Source organism: Hylobates moloch, unplaced genomic scaffold, assembly GCF_009828535.3.
Source record: "Hylobates moloch isolate HMO894 unplaced genomic scaffold, HMol_V3 SCAFFOLD_13, whole genome shotgun sequence".
Classification (NCBI taxonomy): Eukaryota; Metazoa; Chordata; class Mammalia; order Primates; family Hylobatidae; genus Hylobates; species Hylobates moloch.
The window spans coordinates 53,874,602-53,896,697 of record NW_026652288.1 but is presented as its reverse complement, the minus strand read 5'-3'; the positions used below and the strand labels follow the sequence as shown (position 1 = coordinate 53,896,697).

Genomic DNA, 22,096 nt, shown 5'->3' with positions numbered 1-22,096 from the left:
ATAACTTGCTGTGGCTTCTACATCAACACTTGCTGCTTTGCCTTGCACTTTTACATTATAGAGATGATTTCTTTCCTTAAACGTCATGAACCAACCTCTGCCAGCCTCCAACTTTTCCTCTGCAGCTTCCTCACCTCTCTCAGCCTTCATAGAATTAAAAAGGAATTTGGGTCTTGCTCTGGATTAGGCTTTGGCTTAAGATAGTGTTATGGCTGGTTTGATTTTTTAGCCAGACCATTAAAACTTTCTCTATATAAGCAATAAGGCTCATATGAAGCAATAAGACTGTTTCACTTCCTATTTGTGTGTTCACTGGAGTAGTGCTTTCAATTTCCTTCAAGAACTTTTTCTTTGCACTAATAACTTGGCTAACCATTTGGTGCAGGAGGCTTAACATTTGGCCTGTCTTCGCTTCCAACATGCCTTCCTCACTAAACTTAAGCATTTTTAGCTCTTGATTTAAAATGAGACATATGTGACTCATTCTTTCACTTGAATGCTTAGAAGCCATTTTAGGGTTATCAACTGGCCTAATTTCAATATTGTTGTGTCTCAGGGAATAGAGAGGTCTGAAGAGAGGGACAGATGTGGCGGAATGACCAGTCAGTGGAACTGTCAGAACACACATTTACCGATTGAATCTGCAGTCTTATATTGATGTGGTTTGTGGCAGCCCCCAAACAATTACAATAATAACATCAAAGATCACTGATCACAGATCGCTGTAACACATATAATAATAATGAGTCCTTCCAGTGCTCAAGATGCTAGAATGAAAGAAGGCCAAGGGGAGGAAGGTGACTCCAGACCCTGCTGTTGGGAAGAAGCAGGAGGCCGAGAAAGGTGTGAATCTTTGGACAGGACATCCAGCCTAAAAGGCATTGGACAGGACATCTAGCTTAAAAGGGACCTCACCCCCTTTATCAAATGGCCCGGCTGTATCAGTTTGCAGTGGCAAACAGCTATCCTCTATAACCCGCTAAAAGTGCCTCCTGTGATTAACCAGTTCACCCAGGCCTTGGACTGCCAAACAGCTACACAACTGCTTAAGCTAGCCCACAGGTACAGACCAGAGGCAAAGCAAGAGAAGAACAGAGGCTGTTGGCCCAGGCCGAGAAGAAAGCTGCTGGCAAAGGGGACATCTCCACTAAGAGACCACCTGTCCTTTGAGCAGGAGTTAAGACCATCACTACCTTGGTGGAGAACAAGAAGGCTCAGCTGGTGGTGACTGCAAACAACTTGGATTCCATCGAGCTGGTTGTCTTCTGGCCTGCTCTGTGTCATAAAATGCGGGTCCCTGACTGCATTATCAAGTGGAAGGCAAGACTGGGATGTTTAGTCCATAGGAAGACCTGCACCACTGTCGCCTTCACACACATTAACTCGGAAGACAAAGGAGCTTTGGCTCAGCTGGTGGAAGCTATCAGGACCAATTACAATGACAAATATGATGAGAGTCACCATCACGGGGAAGGCAATGTGCTGGGTCCCAAATCTGTGGTTCACGTTGCCATGCTGGAAAAGGCAAAGGCTAAAGAACTTACCACCAAACTGGATTAAATGTATGCCGTTGAGTTTTCTGTATGTGAAAATAATTAAAATAATACAAACTCTCAAAAAAATACTAATGAAAAAGCTTTAAAATATTGGAAGAATTACCAAAACATGACACAGAGACATGAAGTGAGCACATGCTATTGGAAAAATGGTGCCAATAGACTTGCTTGACACAGGGTGGCCAGAAACCCTCAATTTGTAAAAAATGCGATATCCTTGAAGCACAATAAAGCGAAGTACAAAAAACGATGTATGACTGTACAATACAAAGATTTAACATTAATGTAAATTATGGACTTAAGTTAAAAATAATGTATTAATATTGTTTTATCAGTTGTAACAAATGTACCACTAATGAAAGGTATTAATAATAGGAGGAACTAGAACGTTGATGGGGTATATGGGAACTTGGTCTTTTCCACTCAATTTTTCTGTAAACCTAAAATTGCTCAAAAAATAAAGTCAATTAGTTCTTTTTTTTAAAGGCAACTTTGAATTTAAGTTGCTCTGAAGTTCTGCTTGCTGCTTTACCTCTAGATAGAAAATACTTCAATTTAATAGTAGAAAGCATCCATGTTGCCTTTTCCGTGAAAATCTGATTTTTTTTAAATCAGAGAGGTTATCATTCTTTTTTGGAAAGTGTGATGAATTTTATAACATTATGCACTGGTATGTAGATATAAATTGATAGCTGAAACAGCACAACTTACTTTTCCTATATTCATCATCAAAATTCCTATTTTTTTTAAATTTTGGCTACTGGTGTGGTTACCACACTCTCAGATTAATTTGTCCCAGCACGTAAAGACTCCCATGCTAAAAGCAAATATTTTGGAAAATGTCATTTTTTCTTTTTCTCTTTTAAGGCCTATGTGAAACATATTTCTTTTAGAAAATGTTTTCTCACACTGCACTTTATTAAATTACTGCCTGATGTTCTGAAGTGTGCTCACTCTTCTCTCTGACTTCTCTTTGCAGCCAGTAATAGCAGAAGCTCTTAACTTTATGCCAGACACTGTATGTGCTAACCATTTTATTTACACTAATTTGATTTTGGGGATAATCCTTCCTGGTAGGTAGTGTGATTTCTAGTTTATGAAACTGAAGAAGCCAGGATTATGAATTAGGTCTTATTGGACACCAAAAGCCTTCTGCTTTCAAGGACTTTGCTGTATGTGTTTTGTTCGCACTGAACCCCCACAGCATCTCTACTATTTTGTAAGTGTTAAGCTCTTGCCTATGTGCATGTTGTGTAACCACAAGGAAATGGTAAACTTGGAAGGGAGAGCACTATGAGTCCTATTTCTTTGTCATCTGCCACTGCCAGTGCCTGCTGAATTCTTAGTCCAGAATTTCGTCCTGAAAATGCTGATGACCAATGCCAAAACTGATTTTTTAGTTTTTTTAAATTACAGGCTCATCAAATTAAGAAAGACTGGCTGGGCACGGTGGCTTACGCCTGTAATCCCAGCACTTTGGGAGGCCGAGGCTGGCAGATCACTTGAGGTCAGGAGTTCAAGAGCAGCCTGGCCAACATGGTGAAATCCCATTTCTACTAAAAGTGCAACAAAACAAAACAAAACAAAACAAAACAAATTAGCTAGGCATGGCAGCGCACGCCTGTAATCCTAGCTACTCTGGAGGCTAAGGCAGGAGAATCACTTGAACCAGGGAGGCAGAGGTTGCAGTGAGCCGAGATTACACCACTGCACTCCAGCCTCCGTAACAGAGCAAGACTTTGTCTCAAAAAAAAAAAAAAAAAAAAATTCAGAAAGACTACTAGCTTTCCACTGAAATATTTTTATTCAGAAAATTCAAAAACTCAAGCACCAGTGCTTTCTTAAAGTACAAAAATTCAGTAAGATGAGAGAATGTCTTAAAGTGTTTTTGATTTGCAAAGTGTTTCTAATATATAATCTCTTAATTTTCACAATGCAACCATATAGAATTTTCATTTTAAAATGAAAATTATTATGCAAATATCTAAGTAACAAACCTGTACTTGTACTCACTAAATCTATAAAAATAAATACCATAAAAATTCTGAAACTCAGAGAAGTGAAGTGACTTGTTTGCATTTGGCAGTAATTAGGCGGATTCATACTCCAACCTAAGTCCTCTGACTCCAGAAAGCAGAACTGTCAATTCTCAAGAATTGACAGTTTGTGTCTGAGTGTGTATTTATTTAAAAGTTTTTATTACAGCCAAATTATCATCCAGAAAGGTTGCTACCAGTTGATAGACAATGTAATGAAATGGTTAGAGCATTGACTCTAGAGCCACTTATTAGCTGTGAGACCTCAGTATAAGTTACTAAACCATATTGTGCCTCAGTTCAACTGTAAAATGTGGACGACAGTATAGCACCTAATCATAGGGTTACTGTGAGGATTAAATGAGTTAATATGTGGAAAACACCGAGAAGTGTCAAACGTTGCCAACATTTGTGATTCTATCAGAAAGCCATTATTAGTAACAATCTAAAGGGTCAAAAATGCCATTGACTTTTTGCCTTATTTTGCATTTTCCTAATTACTACTAAGGTGAGCACCATTTTGTGTTGTTGTTGTTTGGTATGATCTCTTCTGTGAATGGTCAGCCCATATCTTTTGCTCATTCTGTAAACTTTTTTTGGTCTCTTCATTTTGATCTGTAGGAGCTTTATAACATTCTGGGACTGGGTGTGGTAGTTCACATCTGTAATCCCAGTACTCTGGGCGGCCAAGGTGAGAGGATCGCTTGAGCCCAGGAATTCAAGACAAGCCTGAGCAATATAGGGAGACTCCTTCTCTACAGAAAATTTAAATATTGGCTGGATGTGTGGGCCTAGTTACTCAGGAGGCTGAGGTGGGAGGATCCCTTGAGCCGGTGAGGTGGAGACTGCAATGAGCCATGATTGCACCACTGCACTCCAGACTGGACTACAGAGTGAGAGTCTGTGTCAAAAACAAAACGAAACATATTTTGGATATGAATCTTTTGTAATACATATAGAGCAATTTTGCTTTGTCACTTATTTTTAACTTTGTTCAAGTTGTCTTTTTTGTAGCAGTTTAAAACTTTTATGTACTGAACTTGTCAAGCTTTTCTTTTATAAAACTTTTGATTTGCATCATATATTTTGTATTTACTTCTAATACTTACATAGTTTTGGTTTTTATATGTGGGTATTTTATACCCTAAAAATTAATTTTTGTGTATGGAGGGAGGGATCGCCGTCTTTCCCTCCCAAATGAGTAGGCATCATCACATGAATAATTTGGAGTTTGATAATCTGTTCAAGCTTTAGCACTTGCAGTCCTCACCCCTCAAATCTGCTCTCTGGTTTCCCCTCTGACCTCTTTCTAAAAGATAGGGATATTTTAATATCCTGATGATATTTTCTATCATCAGAGAGGGAGAGTGAGAGAGAGAGAGAGAGAGCAGGTCTTCCTTCCTTTTTTTCATAAGGGCACTAATCTCATTATGAGGGCCACATACTCATAACCTCATCTAACGCCAATTATCTCCCAAGAGCCCCATCTTGAAATATTATCATATTGGGGGTTAGGGCATTAACATATGAATTTGGAGGTGGGGGACACAAATATTCAGTCCCTAAATTCCATCCTTGGTCCCCCAAGATACATGTCTTTCTTCCATGCAAAATACATTCATTCCACCCCAGTAGCCTTAAAAGATTTAACTAATTCCAGCATCACCTCTAAAGTCTAAAGTTCAAAGTCTCATCTAAATATCATCTAAATAAAATATGGGTGAAACTGGACGTATGATATATACTTAGGCAAAATTCATCTCCAGCTGTGAACCTGTAAAATCAAAAAAGTTATATGCTTTCAAAATACCATAGTAGAACAGGCATAAGATAAACATTTCCATTCAAAAAGGGTCATTTCGGAAGAAAGAAAGGAGTGACAGCTCCCAAGCAAATCCAAGTCCTGGTAAGGCAAATTTCATTAGATCTTAAGGCTTGAGGATAATCCTCTTTTGCTTGATGCTCTGCTCTCTTTATACACTGTGGTGGCTGCATTGCTCCTTTGTTCCAGGTCAGGGTCCCACCCCAACAGCTTCAGGGAGAAGCGTTTGGCTGGTTAAAACTAAGGTAGTGGCCTTGATCACCTTTTTAATCACCTTCAGGGTCATTGTTGCCTCTTGATGAATAGTGCATTTTCGCAGCCACATGGCACTATCATCCCATCCTGTCAAATCCAAGAGGTCTAAAAGCCTTCCTTTATTTCATTCCGTCTCAATCCCCTTCAGCTCACACTTGCAGTGTTTCTCTTTGTATAATTCCATAAACTCTTTAACAAGTGATAGTCTAGCAACATCTCTGGTGTGCTTTTCAGAATACGCTTTCTTATTTTTGCAATATGGTCAGCTGAGAACTTCCTAAATCTTCAAGTTTTGGGATTTTTTGTGTGTAACAATTCCTTCTTTAATTCCTCTGTCTCCATTCACGTTTTACTATAAGCAATCAGGAAGAACTAAGCCACTTGTTCAACACTTTGCTTATATGTCTCCTTAGCTAAATACCTAGTTTCATTGCAAGCAAGTTCTACCTTCCACAGAACACTAGTACACAATTTAGTCAAGTGTTTGTCACTTTATAACAAGGATTGCCTTTCCTCTAGTTCTGATAACAGGTTATTCACTTCCATCTGAGACCTCACAAGAATCACTAATGCCCATATTTCTAATATGTGCCTCAAAACTCTTCCAGCCTCTACCCAGTATGCAGTTCCAAAGCCACTTGCACAAATATGTTTAGATATTTGTTACAGTGGTACCCCACTTTTTGGTACCTAAATCTGTTTTAGTCTGCTTTGGATGCCATAGCAAATACCTTAGATTGAGTGTTTTAAACAATAGAAATTTGTTTCTCATAATTCTGGAGGCTGAAAAATGCAAGATCAAAGTGCTGGCCTATTCATTTCCTGGGGAGGGCTTGCTTTCTGCCTTGCAAATGGCCACCTTCTCACTATGCCCTTACATACCTTTTTGTGCATGTGTAGGGAGACAGAGACAGTGAGAGGGAGAGCAAGCTCTCTATTGTCCGTTTTTACAAAGGCACTAATCCCATCATGAGGGCCTCACCCTCATGACCTCATCTAACCCTAATTATCTCCCAAGGACCCTGTCCCTTCATACTATCACACTGGGTGTTAGGACTTCAACATATTAATTGGGGAGGTGGGGGAGACACAAACATTTAGTCCGTAACAGTTACTATTACAGGGCATCAGGTCACATGTTGCTCATGCCTTTCCAACTCAGACAGCCTTAGGACTGGTCTGAGTTTCAAAGGAGAGAACAAAGGTCTTCTTGACCCTTCAAAGCAACATTGTGTAGTCTGGAGAATTTGTCATCATCTGCCACCTTGAAGTTAAGCCTATGAGAAAGCAAAAGCTTTCTCATAGTGTACCTGGTGTAGGCAGTAGCACTTTGTGGATTTGGGAATACCAGTAACTTGGCTCTACTTTCCAGCAAGAATGGCACATAGTGCAGTACCCATTGTGGCTGGAAGAGTAAGGAACATTGTAACCATTCTTCTTCATGGTTACCAAGTGGATTTCCCTCTCAGAGTCCATCTCCTTCAGTGTCTGATGCATGTCACATTCTGGAGATAGCACCAGAGACCTCACGTACGGGGCCTGGGCACTGCTATCCCGGCCTTGGCCTCTATCTCAGGCTTTGAGTCCCAGGTGGGAGGTGGGAGGCCTCAGCCTGTCAAGACATGACATTTTTAAAGCACTCCACCCACACACCAGTAAAAACAAAACAAAATAATTTGGTGTTTAGACTAATTAAGAAATTAAAATAATTAGAGAATATCATTATTGATGCATGATGCTGTCAAATAAAAACATCAAATATGCATTAATGAGGAGTATAAGCTGTGACAAGCAATAAAAAATAATAATGCATCATGGTTCACATGTTTGCATACTCTTCTATGTGAACCCATAGAATTTTACTTATATTGAAATTTAGAATTTTATTTATATTATATTTATTTATATTTAGACTTTTTCTGAGTCTAATATCTCACTCCAGAATATGATAGATATTTGGTATGGTGAAACTTTCCTTTTTTTTTTGTATATTACTCTGAACTGTTTCACAGGTTTAAAATAAGCAGGAACAAAATAAAACCTATGGGCACATCTACATACCCTGGATGTGCAGTAAAACGTGCTGCCACTTAATTGATAAAACTGTGTTCCAAGAGCAGCTAGTGTTTCCTTAACTAATATTCATGTTAATTAATGTTTGGGCTTGAAGATGTTGCCATTTATTCATCCTTTTGTTCAGTAAACAGTTATCGAGCATCCTCTTTGTGCTGCTGCTTTATGATAAGCACTGGACCCCAAGTAGAAAATAGGATGCGGTATCCATACTTTGCTAGAAGTTATAGTCAAGTGAGTGGAGTTTACTGCCAAGTAGGACAGAAAAAAATAATACATTGAGGAGACATGAATTTAATAAAGAACAAGAATTATGAAAGTGATCCAAGTGGGGATAAGTTTAAACAGGAGGCTCAAACTGTTACGAGGATAGGGAAACTGTGAAAATAGCATGGAAATTTCAGGTATGGAGATGGCAAATACAGTGTCTTGGAAATATAGGTAGCAAACTATACTTTCTTTTTTTTTTTTTAGAGATGGGGTTTCACCATGTTAGTCAGGCTGGTCTCAAACTTCTGACCTTGTGATCCGCCCGCCTCGGCCTCCCAAAGTGCTTGGATTACAGGCGTGAGCCACTGCGCCCAGCCTTGCAAACTATACTTTCATTTCAATTTTGAAACTACACTACTCTATGGATTCCTTATCAAGTTAGTAGTAGTAGTAAGGAATGGATATTTGTAGAAGTGTTTTAGAGAAATGCATGTGTATATAGCTATGACACCATTATAGTAGGTAATCAAGCAGACATGAGCAAGGCAGGAGAGAGCACCACCCGCCCCACCAGGAATGTCAGGCGACCATCAGGTGATGGTCAGGTGGTGGTTAAACTGCCTCTAAAATAATAATTGGTTGCAGCCAGCAACAGGGAAAGGCAGTCTCCCATCAGACAGAAACAACTGAAACTGGTAATCCACAGCTTCCTGATAAGATCTCAGGAGTTGAGTGAGTGACCACATGCATACACACTAAGAGGCAAAATGGCAGAGTTTATCTGGCATATGACCTTATAGGAACACTCAACTGTTAAGGGAAAAACGCCTCAATGAGCATGTGCACAATGGCAGTAAGTATACTGCGCATGTGGCCCCTCCCAAGAGTTGGCAGCCCACTGCATATGTGGACAGCCACTCCAAAAAAAGAATCAGGGAGAAAAGATGAGGGAAGACCCCGGAAGAATACCAATGAAAAAACCCCAAGTCAATGGTCAAACTATTCACATGAATCTCTCAAGTCACTGGTGTGACCCTCTTCCAAGTGTACTTTATTTTTGTTCCTGCTCTGAAACTTTTTTTTTTTTTTTTGGTATTTTAGTAGAAACAGGATTTCACCGTGTTGCCCAGGCTGATCTTGAACTCCTGAGCTCAGGCAGTCCACCCACCCTGGCCTCCCAAAGTGCTAGGATTACAGGCATGAGCCACCACACCTGACCTTGCTCTGAAACTTTTTAATAAACTTTCACTCCTGCTCTAAAACTTGCCTTGATTTCTCACTCTGCCTTATGCCCCTCGGTTGAATTCTTTCTTCCAAGGAGGTAAGAATTGAGGTCGCTGCAGACTCATGTGGATTTTTCACTATTAACAACACTACTAGTATTTTTTTTTTTTTTTTGAGACAGAGTCTCGCTCTGTCACCCAGGCTGGAGTGCAACAACACTGCTAGTATTTCGATTTTATACAGTCACTAAATCGTTTTTTTAAAAACCAAATACTCAGATAAATATTTCCAAAATCTTGCTGATAGAAAAAGAATTCACAGATAACTTGATAGTTGTTGTGGTATACAGATGCTAATGTGCGGGATGAATTAAGGATAGGACAGGCTGGAGGCAGGCATTTCCTGGGAAGGTAATGCATTAGTTTTGGCAACAGCTTGAAGTTTGAGTTAATAGTTCTTTTTATGTCCTACAAAAATAAAATTTCTATCTTTATATTTTAATATTGAATAACCAAAATATGTAAGTACTATTTTAAAACTTACCATAGTTTTATGTTCTTTCTAAAATTCTAACTTATATTTGATCATAGTACAATACTTTTCATGAATAGTTTTCTAAGTTTACAATATTACTAATATGACCTTTGGACCATATTAGTAATATTCTGAGGAAAGACTAGCATTGTCTTTCTTCACTCTCCTTTTCCCTCCTTCTTTGCTTTCTTATTGTTTTCTAATGCCTTATAACGAATAAAACAAATTAATATCCATGAGCCCATACTAATATAAATAAATCATGGAAGAAATAAATAAATGAGAGAGAAAGGGTAGCTATTTCTTCGAATAAGAGTATACCAATTAATAAATATAGAAGGTATGATGGAAATAGAAAATCACTATTAGGTGAACATCCCAGTAATAATTGTTATAGACAAGAAATAATTGACAAATATTAGAATTAGTGGATGAAATATGATGAGAAAAAAGATTATCATACTGTCAACATATCTTCCCTGAGATGTTTCAATGAGCCCAGATCAAAAAAATAATTCTCCAGTGGAGAAACCTGGCAGACATCTCAGGTATGAGATCAAAGTTAATATCATTGGTGATGTGATAAGACATGTGAGCATCGTGTGCCTCTTAATAGGATGCACTTTGAAGGGTACAACATCACTTCTCGGATATTCTTGCAAAAAAATGTATAACCTCAAACAAATCTTGAGAAAACATCAGAAAAACTCAGACTAACAGACCTTCCACAAAATAAATGGTCAGTACTCTTAAAAGTGCCAAGGTCTTGAAAGACAAAGAAACAGCCACAGATGGAAAACTAAGAGGACATGACAGCTAAATGCAAAGGGGGATCCTAGATTGGGTCCCCTGGAATAGAACAAGGACATTTTGTAAACAAATGCTAATATTCTGGTTTGATAATTATGGTATACTTTCATAAATTGTTATATAAGGGAACCTGGGCATATGGGAACTGTGTGTTCTATTTTACAACTTTTTGCAAGTCTTTTTTTTTTTTTTAATAAGTTAAGACTGGGTGCAGTCATGCATGTCTGTAATCCCAGCACTTAGGGAGCATGAAGTGGGAGGATTGTTTGAGGCCAGGAGTTTGAGACCAGCCTGGGCATCATAGGGAGACCCAGCACCCCCGTCCCCCCGTCCCTCCCTCCCTCCCTCCCTTCCTCTCTTCTCCCTTTCTTCATCTTGCTCTGTCACCCAAGCTGGAGTGCAGTGGCCCAATCTCTGTTCACTGCAGCCTTAACTCCCAGGATCAAGCCATCTTCTCACCTCAGCCTCCAGAGTAGCTGGGACTACAGGCATGTACCACCACACACAACCATTTTCTTGTTTGTTTGTTTGTTTGTTTGTTTGTTTGTTTGGAGAGACACGGTTTTGCCATGTTGCCCAGACTGATCTCAAACTCCTGAGCTTAAGCAATCCACTTGTCTTAACCTCCCAAAGTACTGGGACTACAAGCATGAGCCACTGCACCTAGCCAATACAAAAAATTTATAAAAAATTAACTGGACATGGTGGGGTGCACATGTAGTCCCAACTATATAGGAGGCTGGGGAGGGAAAATTGCTTGAGCCCAAGTATTTGAGGCTGCTATGAGCTGTAACTGAGCCACTGCATTCCACATTCCACCCTGGGTGACAGAGTGAGACCCTGTCTTTAAAACAAACAAAAAATAATAATAAATTAATGTACACACCTACACTTGTGTGTGTATGTGTGTGTGTATACACAGTGATGTGTCACTTAATGGTGGGGATACATTCTAAAAAATGCATCTTCAGGTGACTTTTTCATTGTAAAAACATTATAGCATGTACTTACACAAAACTAGACCATACAGCCTACTACACATCTAGGTTGTAGAGTGTAGCCTATTGCTCCTAGGCTACGAACTTGTATAGCATGTTACTATACTGAATGCTGTAGGCAATTGTAACAAAATGGAAAGCATTTGTATATCTAAACACATCTAAAATAGAAAACATACAGTAAAAATACAGTATAAAAGATAAAAAAAAAAAATGGTACACTTGTGTAAGGCATTTACCATGAATGGAGCTTGCAGGACTATAAGTGAGTTGCTCTGGGTGAGTCAGTGGGTGGCAAGGGAATGTGAAGTCCTAGGACATTACTGCACAATACTGTAGACTTTATAAACATTGTATTCTTAGGCCACCGTAAATAAAAATTTTTCTTCAACAAATTAATGTTAGCTTATTGTAACTTTTAACCTTATAAATGTTTTAATTTTTTAGAACTTTTTGACTCTTTCATAATAGCATTTAGCTTAAACCACAAACACATTGTACAGCCATACAAAAATATTTTTCTTTCTTTCTGTTTTTATTTGAGCAGCTTTCTATTCTTAAATATTTATTTCTTACTTTTAAGCTTTTTGTTTAAATAGAAATATGAATGGCTGGTAACCCCCATATAGATTGAATTTGAGCTATGGGAGAAAATGTAAAAAGGAAAAGAAAGAGAACTTTTGACAAGAACTGGGAGTTTCAAAATTTAGAAACTGGGGAGGGAAGACCTACAAAGAAGTCCAAGATATAGTTATCTAAATTGGTGGTCTGAAAGTAGAGAGTATCTTGGGAAAATCAAGCACAGTCAACTCTTTTTGTTCTGTTTTTGTTTTTTTGAGACAGAGTCTTGCTCTGTCACACAGGCTGGAGTGCAGTGGCACAATCTTGGCTCACTGAAACCTTCACCTCCCGGGTTCAAGCAATTCTTCTGCCTCAGCCTCAGGTATACCTGGGATTAGAGGCACACACCACCACATCTGGCTAATTTTTGTATTTTTAGTAGGGATTGGGTTTCACCATGTTGACCAGGCTGGTCTTGAACTCCTGGCCTCAAGTGATCTGCCTGCCTTGGCCTCCCAAAGTGCTGGGATTACAGGTGTGAGCCACTGCGCCAGGCCACAGTCAATTTTTAATAGCTATTTGTACTTCAAAGACAATGTTGCCAGAAGAGGGATTTTTAGGTCATCCATAAAGATTTGATACTGAGTATCAAATGATATGCATTGTATTTGGAATTGTAAGTACAATGTATCAGGCACAGTATCTACTTTAAAAGTTTACAATCTAGCGCAGAAGCCATGTTTAAACAAATAAATTTAAAATAAATTAATACTTTAATTATGCCCATATACAATGTGAGTATCCAAAAGGTGTCCTTGGTCTAGCATAAGTGCAAGAGAGGAGTCTAAGAATACTTTCAAGATTGTGTAGAATTTGCCCAAAGAAACAAGGGGTAGAATGGAGACAAGCCGATGAAAGTAGTTTTAAATATGGGATCGTTTATGCACTAAAACACTTACACAGATTTAGTAATTTACAAATGGAAATGGAATTTAGACTGACCCCTTTTGTACATTCATTAGTGAGCCTTCTGAAATTGTGAACTGTCTCCTTGCCTTCCTACTACCAATTCTTAGTTCCTTGGACACCTGGTTTTTCTTTCTCTTCTTCTTTTTTTTTTTTTTTTTGAGACAAGAGTCTCACTCTGTCACCCAGGCTGGAGTGCAGCAGTGCAATCTTGGCTCACTGCAACCTCCGCCTCCTGGGTTCAAGCTATTCTCCTGCCTCAGCCTCCCGAGTAGCTGGGACTACAGGTGCGCGCCACTATGCCCAGCTAATTTTTTTTTGCATTTTTAGTAGAGACGGGGTTTCACTATGTTGGCCAGGCTGGTCTCGATCTCCTGACCTCGTGATCTGCCCGCCTTGGCCTCCCAAAGTGTTGGGATTTCAGGCATGAGCCACCACGCCCGGCCAGACACCTGGCTTTTCTTTCCCCTGTCCTATTCAAACTACTCTCTCACAGTTATAATTAGCTTTGCTGATGTGATAGATCCATTGATTCCTTCCCTGTCTTCATTCCTTTGGGTTCGTCTAGTGCCTTGATGCTCTTGTTCTGCCTTTATTTTTGTCATGTTACTTCCTTCTACCATATACTTTCTGTTTCCTATCAGATGAGCTTTCCTTTCTTCCCACTCAACTTGCCTGTTTCTGCTAATAATATCGTTATTCTCTCAATTGCCTAGATTTAGGAATATTTTTTAAAACCACTCATAAATTCGTAATCTCCGATTGGCAGGACTTCAAGAGGCCCTTTAGTTCACATTTCCCCCTCGTCCTTCCTAGTTGATGCTTTCATCTTTTTGATGATATCTTCAGGGAGTGATTTTCTAGCCTATGACTGAGCATTTTCAATGGCAGGAAGTTTAATACCTTAACCTCCTATTCTTCTTCTCCTGTGTTGCTAATTCCTGTTCATTTTTCCTTTCAGAATGTCTTTCATTTATAAGTTCTACTTCTCCATTTTTACCATATTCACTATTAAGATGCCTAGTTCAGGCCGAGCGTGGTGGCTCATTTCTGTAATCCCAGGACTTTAGGAGATGGAGGAGGGCAGATCACTTGAGGTCAGGAGTTTGAGACCAGCCTGGACAACGTGGCGAAACCCCATCTCTATTAAAAATATAAAAATTACCTGGGTATGGTGGCGTGCACCTGTAATCCCAGCTACTTGGGAGGCTGAGGCAGGAGAATTGCTTGAACCTGGGAGGTGAATGTTGCAGTGAGCCGAGGCTGTGCCACTGCACTTCAGTCTGGGAGACAGAGTGAGACTCCATCTCAAAAAAAAAAAAAGAAAAGAAAAAGAAAAAGCCTAGTTCAGGCCTTACCATGTCATAACTAAAAAAGTATGACAGTATGATCTTGTGACCTGACTGAGTGTCCCCAGTCCATCTCATAGACTTGGACCAGATTCATAATGCTTTTTAAAATCTTATTTTACTTTACACATTTAAAAAATCCTGCCTTTATCTTATCACTCTTCCACTCACAAAGTTTAAAGCATTTCCTGTATTTTTGATTAAATTCCTGTACTATCCTGTACTATGAACACTGTACCTACCCCCCTGACTTCTCACTGACACCCAAAAAACACCTTTTTGTTGTTGTTGTGGTGGTGGTGCATGCATAAGCAAGTGTGTTTAGGTGCTGCCATGATCTTGTTGTTAATTTATTGTCCATCAACATCTTACTGTGTCCATATCTTTTTTTTAATCTCTATTGTTAACATCAGATTTAGAAACAAGTCCTTTAAAGAGTCATTTGGGCCAAAAAGAGAGTTTAACAACAATTTTTCTATCAGAAATGGTTTCTCACTTTGCACTACTGCAAAAATTAGAGGAGTAGCTTAGCATTATAAAATCAATACAAATGTCATCAGTTTCTCCTGTCTGGGAAGGCTTCCTTGGTAGAACCTACTGTGAAATAACTGGTCTCAGAACCAATCAAGGAGATTAAAGCAGAGTTTTACTTTGATTTAGGTAAAGCATCTTAGAAAGGTAACATGCATATTTTTGCTTAAAAAGCATCAATTCTACCAAATGGGCATCTGCATAGGGAATATTTAGGTATCTAGATGTTAGGGCTTTGTTACTCTATTGTAGCTTAAAAAAAAATTTTTTTTTTTGAGGAGAGGTAAATCTAAGCACATGTTCAGTGAAGAAGTTAGTGAAATATATATTATCCCCAACTTAAAAAGACAACTTCATATTTTTAATTGATAGAGGTTTATGGAAAGAGAATATGGATGAAAAATTCAGGGCTTTATTAATCTTTTGGCTCAGGGTGTCCAGAACCATGAGAATTTGAAAAGTATCCATGTGGCGGTAACAAGAAAAGAAAATGGTTAGAAAAAAAAAAAAAAGGCAGGAACTCCAATCAACAGATGGGGGAAAAGAATGGTGGTATTGATGAATAAATAAAAGATGAGGGGGTGGTAAATGGTGAAATGTTCTCTCTTAAAAATGGCTAATAAAATAATCTTTCAGTGATTCAGTTCTATAATGCTCTAAAATAAAATTTAAAAAAACACACACACACAAAGAATGAGGTTCTAATGAATGACTATCCCAAACTGCCTATCAAGTTTGGTCCTGCACAGTTAGGAAAAAACATACTCCTCTTACAAATTTGGCACGAGATTTTGGCTCAGAACCAGCATGACTTAATAGCTGTAATTTGCATTTGAATGCAATTAACTGGGCCAGTACTTTGAGGGTAATCAAGCTGTCTGCAATACACATATGCTGCAACTCAACAAATGTCCAAAGCACTGGAGGGGAGGCTTTATTCTTTGAATTTCCCTTATGCAGGGAACTCAGGTCCAGGTCCTTAAATTCAGTTAGATTTCAAACTCTGATCTTAAATGTGAATGATGAAATCTAAATTTTATCTAATTGTTTATTCTTAATGAATAAAAGTTGAGCTTCTTGTCTTTTTTTCTTAGAATTTCAATGCTTTTCAGAAGTGATTTATATCATTTAAAAAATTTCAACTAGTTTGATTTTTCAGTAATGTTATGAGCCATTAAAATGAGTTTATAAAATGTTAAACTGCTTTTATTATAAGATAAATTACTACTATTAGAATTTAAGATCATCTCATTATTTCAGCACATATTCTTCACATGCAAACACTTGTTGCAGTGCAGGCTGAGATTTTTTTCTAAGTCCCAAAAATAAAATGATAGTGAAACTAACAGTGAAGGACAAAGAGCTCAGAAAAGGGGGTCAAGATACTTGAATTTTAATTTATCTCTACCATTAACTTACAGTGGTGGTGGTGGTGGTGTGTGTGTTGGGAAGTAGGTGTAACTGGTGTGGTGGTGAATTCTCCTTTTCACAAAATTAATAAACTTCCTAACCTGCAAAATTAATAGGATGGAGTAGAATTGTAAAATATCTTTTATCTCCAAAATTACAGGAGCATTGCTTATATTTGCTGGTTTACAGAAACTCAAGTGGTGCTCTACTTTTCTTCCTGAGTGTTTGAAAGCCACCTTAAATAGACATTATGGTCTGGAAATAGTCTGTCTGAGAACTATAACCAGTAGGCAGCAGATTATCTACACTGAAAAGGTGCTTTGTATGGAAACCAAAGCATAGCATGCACTTCTGCTGGTAATCACCAATTTATTTATTCAACAAGTAAGTATTGGCTGCCCTTCTGGGTTTTCCACAAATACTGCCTTTCAGGAATTTGCAGTATAGTTGAGTCAGAAAGTGATCGTCACCACAACAACAAAAACATAAGCAAGATGCAACGGAGATTTCGCAGAAGGAAAAGATACATTTGGTCCAGGAGAGGAGTAAACTCAGGAAAAGGCTGAAGAAAGAGGTGGTTTTGAATTGGGCTTGAAACGTAGATAACATTTTATCAGAGATTATTGGGAAGGCTTCTAGTTCCTCTTTTGTAAAACGGAAATAAAAATCCTACCAATGCTGGGTGCAGAGGCTCCCATCTGTAATCCTAGCACTTTGGGAGGTGAAGGCAGGCGGAACGTTTGAGCCTAGGATTTTGAGACCAGCCTGGGCAACATGGCAAGACCTGGCTCTAAAAAACCTTAAAAAATTAGTTGGGCATGGTGGTGCACACCTGTGATCCCAGCTACTAGGAGGCTGAGGCGGGAGGCTCACCGAACCTGGGATGTTGAGGCTGCAGTGAGCTGTGATCATGCCACTGGAGTCTAGCCTGGGTGATAAAGCCAGAACCTGTCATAAATAAATACATACATACATACATACATACATACATACATGTACCCACCTTCTAGGCTGTTGAGAGAATTAAGTGAAATAACACTTGTTGGGCACTTAACTCCATGCACTGGCATGATGAAAGAGCCCTATGCATGTAAATGCTTTTCATTATTAGTGGGGAAAATGTACACACACACACACACACACACACACCCACACACACACTGATAAATAATCACTGAAGGAAAACTGATATTTCTGATTGTGGCATTAAGGGTTAGCTTTCTAAAGATTTTTCCAAAAATATTTCTGAAGGGATGGTTGTCTAGGCATGCTTTTCCAAAGCCAGCTGTTTGCATACAAAATTATAATCAGATCTTATTCTTTTCATCTTTTTGCTAGCAGCCAAACGGAAGAGTCAAATAACTTTTAATGACTGATTAGAATGTGGAAACTAGAAAACACAGGGTAGATGGCCTAGAGGGAGAAAACTGGTGAGATAGTTACACTAATGCATGCTGTAACTTCTTTTCAGCTGCCTCTTTTTGGCTGCCTTACAGTAGGTGCTGTAATGAATCTTTCTTCCAAATGTACCTTAGACAGGTGCAGCTGCAGCATCAGTACCTGCTTTAAAAAACATGTATTTATACAAATATTTATTTATTTATTTATTTATTTATTTATTTATTTATTTATTTATTTTAAGATGGAGTTTTGCTCTTGTTGCCCAGGCTGGAGTGCAATGGCACGATCTCAGCTCACTGCAACCCCTGCCTCCCAGGTTCAAGCAGTTCTCCTGCCTCAGCCTCCCAAGTAGCTGGGATTATAGGCATGCGCCACCATGCCCGGCTATTTTTTTGTATTTTTAGTAGAGATGAGTTTTCTCTGTGTTGTTCAGGCTGGTCTTGAACTCCCGACCTCAGGTGATCCACCTGCCTTGGCCTCCCAAACTGCAAGGATTACAGGCATGAGCCACTGCGCTAGGCAAAAATAATTATTATAAAATTAGTTTTGATGTGCACTTACTGGGAGCTGATGTGATAAGCAAAGCTCTTTAAATCCCTAAACAACTCAATAAGCTTGGAAGTACATTACTTACTTATAAAAAACTGAGACTAGAAAGGGCTCATATTGGTCCAAAGACATATAGTCATTCAGCAAATATTTAAGGACCCCTAATATGTGTCAGACATTAAATTACATGTCAGACTGTTGAGGGAACTACAGAAATATCTGTGAATAAAGCAGAAATGATCTCTGCTATCTTGGATCTCATATTCAAATGCAGGGAGGCAGACAATAAACAAAAAATAAGACAATATCAGCTAGTGATAAGGGCTACGAAGAAATAAAATACTGATATGATAGTTCGTAACTGAGTGTACAGGGTCAGAGATCAGTACAGTTACACAGAGCCTTCTGTTCAGAAGGGCCACACTCCTTGGTTTAATAATGTTCTGCTGTCATTGTCTTGAATTCTTAATTTTATCTTCTGACTTGTGTTTTATAAGTGTGGTTTGATAAGGCACTGTGACATACGAATAAGCAGAAGGCATATGTGCACATGCATGTCCTCTGTTCCTTACCATGCCATTCTTATGTAGCATTTGTGATCCCTCATAAGCATGGAATTCTGGTTGAATCACCACCCTGGAGAATTCAGTGAGATTCAAAGCCAGTGTGAGATAAATGTTCTATGTCTTCCATGGAGGAAGCAGGGATGCTGATATGTTTAGAAGCCATGCTTCTCTCAAACCAGAACTTGCTTCTGATGAAAGAAAAACTTCAGCTGAATTAAATTTAAAGGAGTTTAATTGGGCATTGAACAATTTGCCAATCAAGCAGCCCCCAGAATCACAGCAGATTAAGAGACTCCAGGGGTGCCTCGTGTTCAGAACAAATTTATAGACAAAAAAGGTAAAGTGATGTACAGGAATCGGAAGTGAGGTACAGAAACAGTGAGATGGGTTACTACTCAGTGTTTGCCTTATTTGAATGCAGTTTGCACATTCTGCAGTCTATGAGTGGTTGAAGTATGGCTGCTGGGATTGGCCAACACTCAGCTATTGTTACAGGTACATGCTACCGAGTTAGGTTTTCAATTTTGTCTATTAAGCTAGGTTACAGTTCATCCACAAGGACTCAGATATAGAAGTACAGAGTCCTTCTCAGGCCATAGTTTAACACTTCCAATGCAAAAAGAAGGCAATGACATTCTGAAAGATGACCAAAGAACCCAGTCTTATTCTTTTCTTCTTTCATTACTTCCTGTAGCAGCCAGCCATTAACTCCAAAAGTGATGATGTAATGTATTAGTCCCTTCTCATGCTGCTATGAAGAAATACCCAAGACTGGGTAGTTTACAAAGGAAAGAGGTTTGACTCACAGGTTTGCATGGCTGGTGAGGCCTCAGGAAACTTACAATCATGGTGGAAGGCACCTCATCACAGGGTAGCAAGAGAGAGAATGAGTGCCAAGTGAAGGGATAAGCCCCTTATAAAACCATCAGATCTCATGAGAACTCACTCACTATCAGAACAGCATGGTGGAAACTGCCCCTGCAATTCAACTATCTCCACCTGGTCCTGTCCTTGATGCATGGGGATTATTACAAACAAGGTGAGATTTGGGTGGGCACACAGAGCCAAACCATGTCAGTAAAAGGAAAGGGAAAGACAAGACAGAGTAGTTTCCTTTCTTTTCAGTTCTTCCTTACTAATCTGTAAGCCAAAGGTAGGAAATGTTATTAGCATACTTGTATATGAAACAAAAACAGTTGAGTTAGTTTTGTGCAATGTTTCTACTGTTAAGAATAAAATGCATGTATGAACTATAAAATAAGTTGTATAATTTTTATCATCCCATGTAAGAGTTAAATGCTCTTCTATTGATACTTAAAACCAGCACTGTACACTATAAAGATGAATGGAGAAAGTCATGGAAATAATCTAAAACTTTAACTTTTCTTTCTGGAGAATGACGTTAAATAGCAAATAAAAAATACCATGACACGAGAGAGCTTAAAGGAAGGGGAAAAGCTTTCTATTTTCATACCTTTCATATCATTTTTATCCTCCTTTTCCTACAAGATCCCTCACATCTTCATTTTGTACCAGGTGGTGCAAATCAGGTAGCTGGTCTTTGTGGGGGTGCTATTTTAGACTGGGTGATCAGGAGAGGCCTCTTTGAGAAAACAGCATTTAAACTGATAACCTATAAATTAAAAAAAAAAAAAAAAGCCAATGATGGGAAGGTCTGGGGAAAGAACATTCCAGGGAGAGGGTATAGCTAGTGAAAAAACCCTAAGGCAGGAAAGAACTTTATGAGTTCCAGAAATAGAAAGAAGACCAGTCTCACCAAAAAGTAGTTGTTAAGGTATAGAGTGGCAAAAGGTGAGGTCAGAGTTGGGGGCAGGGACAGGGTGTGAAGGTCTTAAAGTCTAGAATAATTTATTCTATTTGTGTTAGTAGCCATTGGAAGGTTTCAGGCAGATAAATGACATAAATGACTTATGTTTAAAAGGACATTATTGTGGCCAGGCACAGTGGCTCACACCTGTAATCACAGCACTTTGAGAGGCCAAGGCAGGTGGATCACCTGATGTCAGGAGTTTGAGACCAGCCTGGCCAACATGGCGAAACCCCGTCTCTACTAAAAATACAAAAATTAGCCAGGCATGGTGGTGGGTGCCTGTAATCTCAGCTACTTGAGAGGCTGACACAGAAGAATCATTTGAACCCAGGAGGCAGAGGTTGCAGTGAGCCAAGATCGCCCCACTGTACTTCAGCCTGGGCAACAGTGAGACTCTGTCTCCAAAAAAAAAAAAAAAAAATATTCCTGCAATATGAAGGCAAGAGTGGACTCAGGGAGACCATCCTGGGCAGTTTATATCTGAAGAATTCCTTACCCTTCCAGGTAAAATTCATCATATTTCTCTCGTAATTTCTGTTATTCCATTTATGTATTTTCAAATATATCTTCCTGTGCTAGACAGTAAACTCCTTGTAAGCACTGACATCGTCTTATTCTTCTCTAAATCACTGTTGTCCCTCACTTTGTTTGCATATAATCACTTAAAATATTTATTGAGTCAATGATTGGAATAGGACTTAAACCACTCTTGCAGTAAAAGCTCTGCCCTTGGAACTTTCTTGAAATTAAGATTATTTAGAGGAGTCATGGCCAGGTGCGGTGGCTCACGCCTGTAATCCCAGCACTTTGGGAGGTCAAGGCGGGTGGATCACGAGGTCAAGAGATTGAGACCCTCCTGGCCAACATGGTGAAACCCCGTCTCTACTAAAAATACAAAAAATTAGCCAGGAGTGGTAGCAGGCGCCTGTAGTCCCAGCTACTCGGGAGGCTGAGGCAGGAGAATGGCGTGAACCTGGGAGGTGGAGCTTGCACTGAGCCGAGATCACGCCACTGCACTCCAGCCTGGGCAACAGAGCAAGACTCCCTCTCAAAAAAAAAAAAAAAAAAAAAAAAAAAAAGAGGAGTCATAAGGAAAGGTGTTATAGCAGCTATAAATGAATTGGAACTAAATACAAAATAGTATGTTAATTTTACAACTTTAGAGATTTGGGGAAAAATTACTAACTAGGTCATCAATGAGAATTTGAATTTCTATACTGCCTCTTCCTGAAACCATGTGCAATATGAACCCAAAGCCACAGCTGTTATTGGTGGTAATATTTTGTCCAGAAGTTCCAGCCTGGTGTCTTGGGACTAAAGTTGGCCTGAGACATATTTTGACTGGTTTGCAGCATATGTAAATACTGTGCTGAATTAGTTGTTGGTGTTTAAAACTAAGGAGTTTTTGCATAAA

The 22,096-nt window shown here is 39.0% G+C and overlaps 1 pseudogene; it reads left to right on the top strand.

Annotated features, from left to right (window-relative positions):
- Positions 1 to 764: 764 nt before the first annotated feature.
- Positions 765 to 1,932, top strand: LOC116481067 (large ribosomal subunit protein eL8-like; annotated as a pseudogene).
- The last annotated feature ends 20,164 nt before the right edge of the window (positions 1,933 to 22,096 follow it).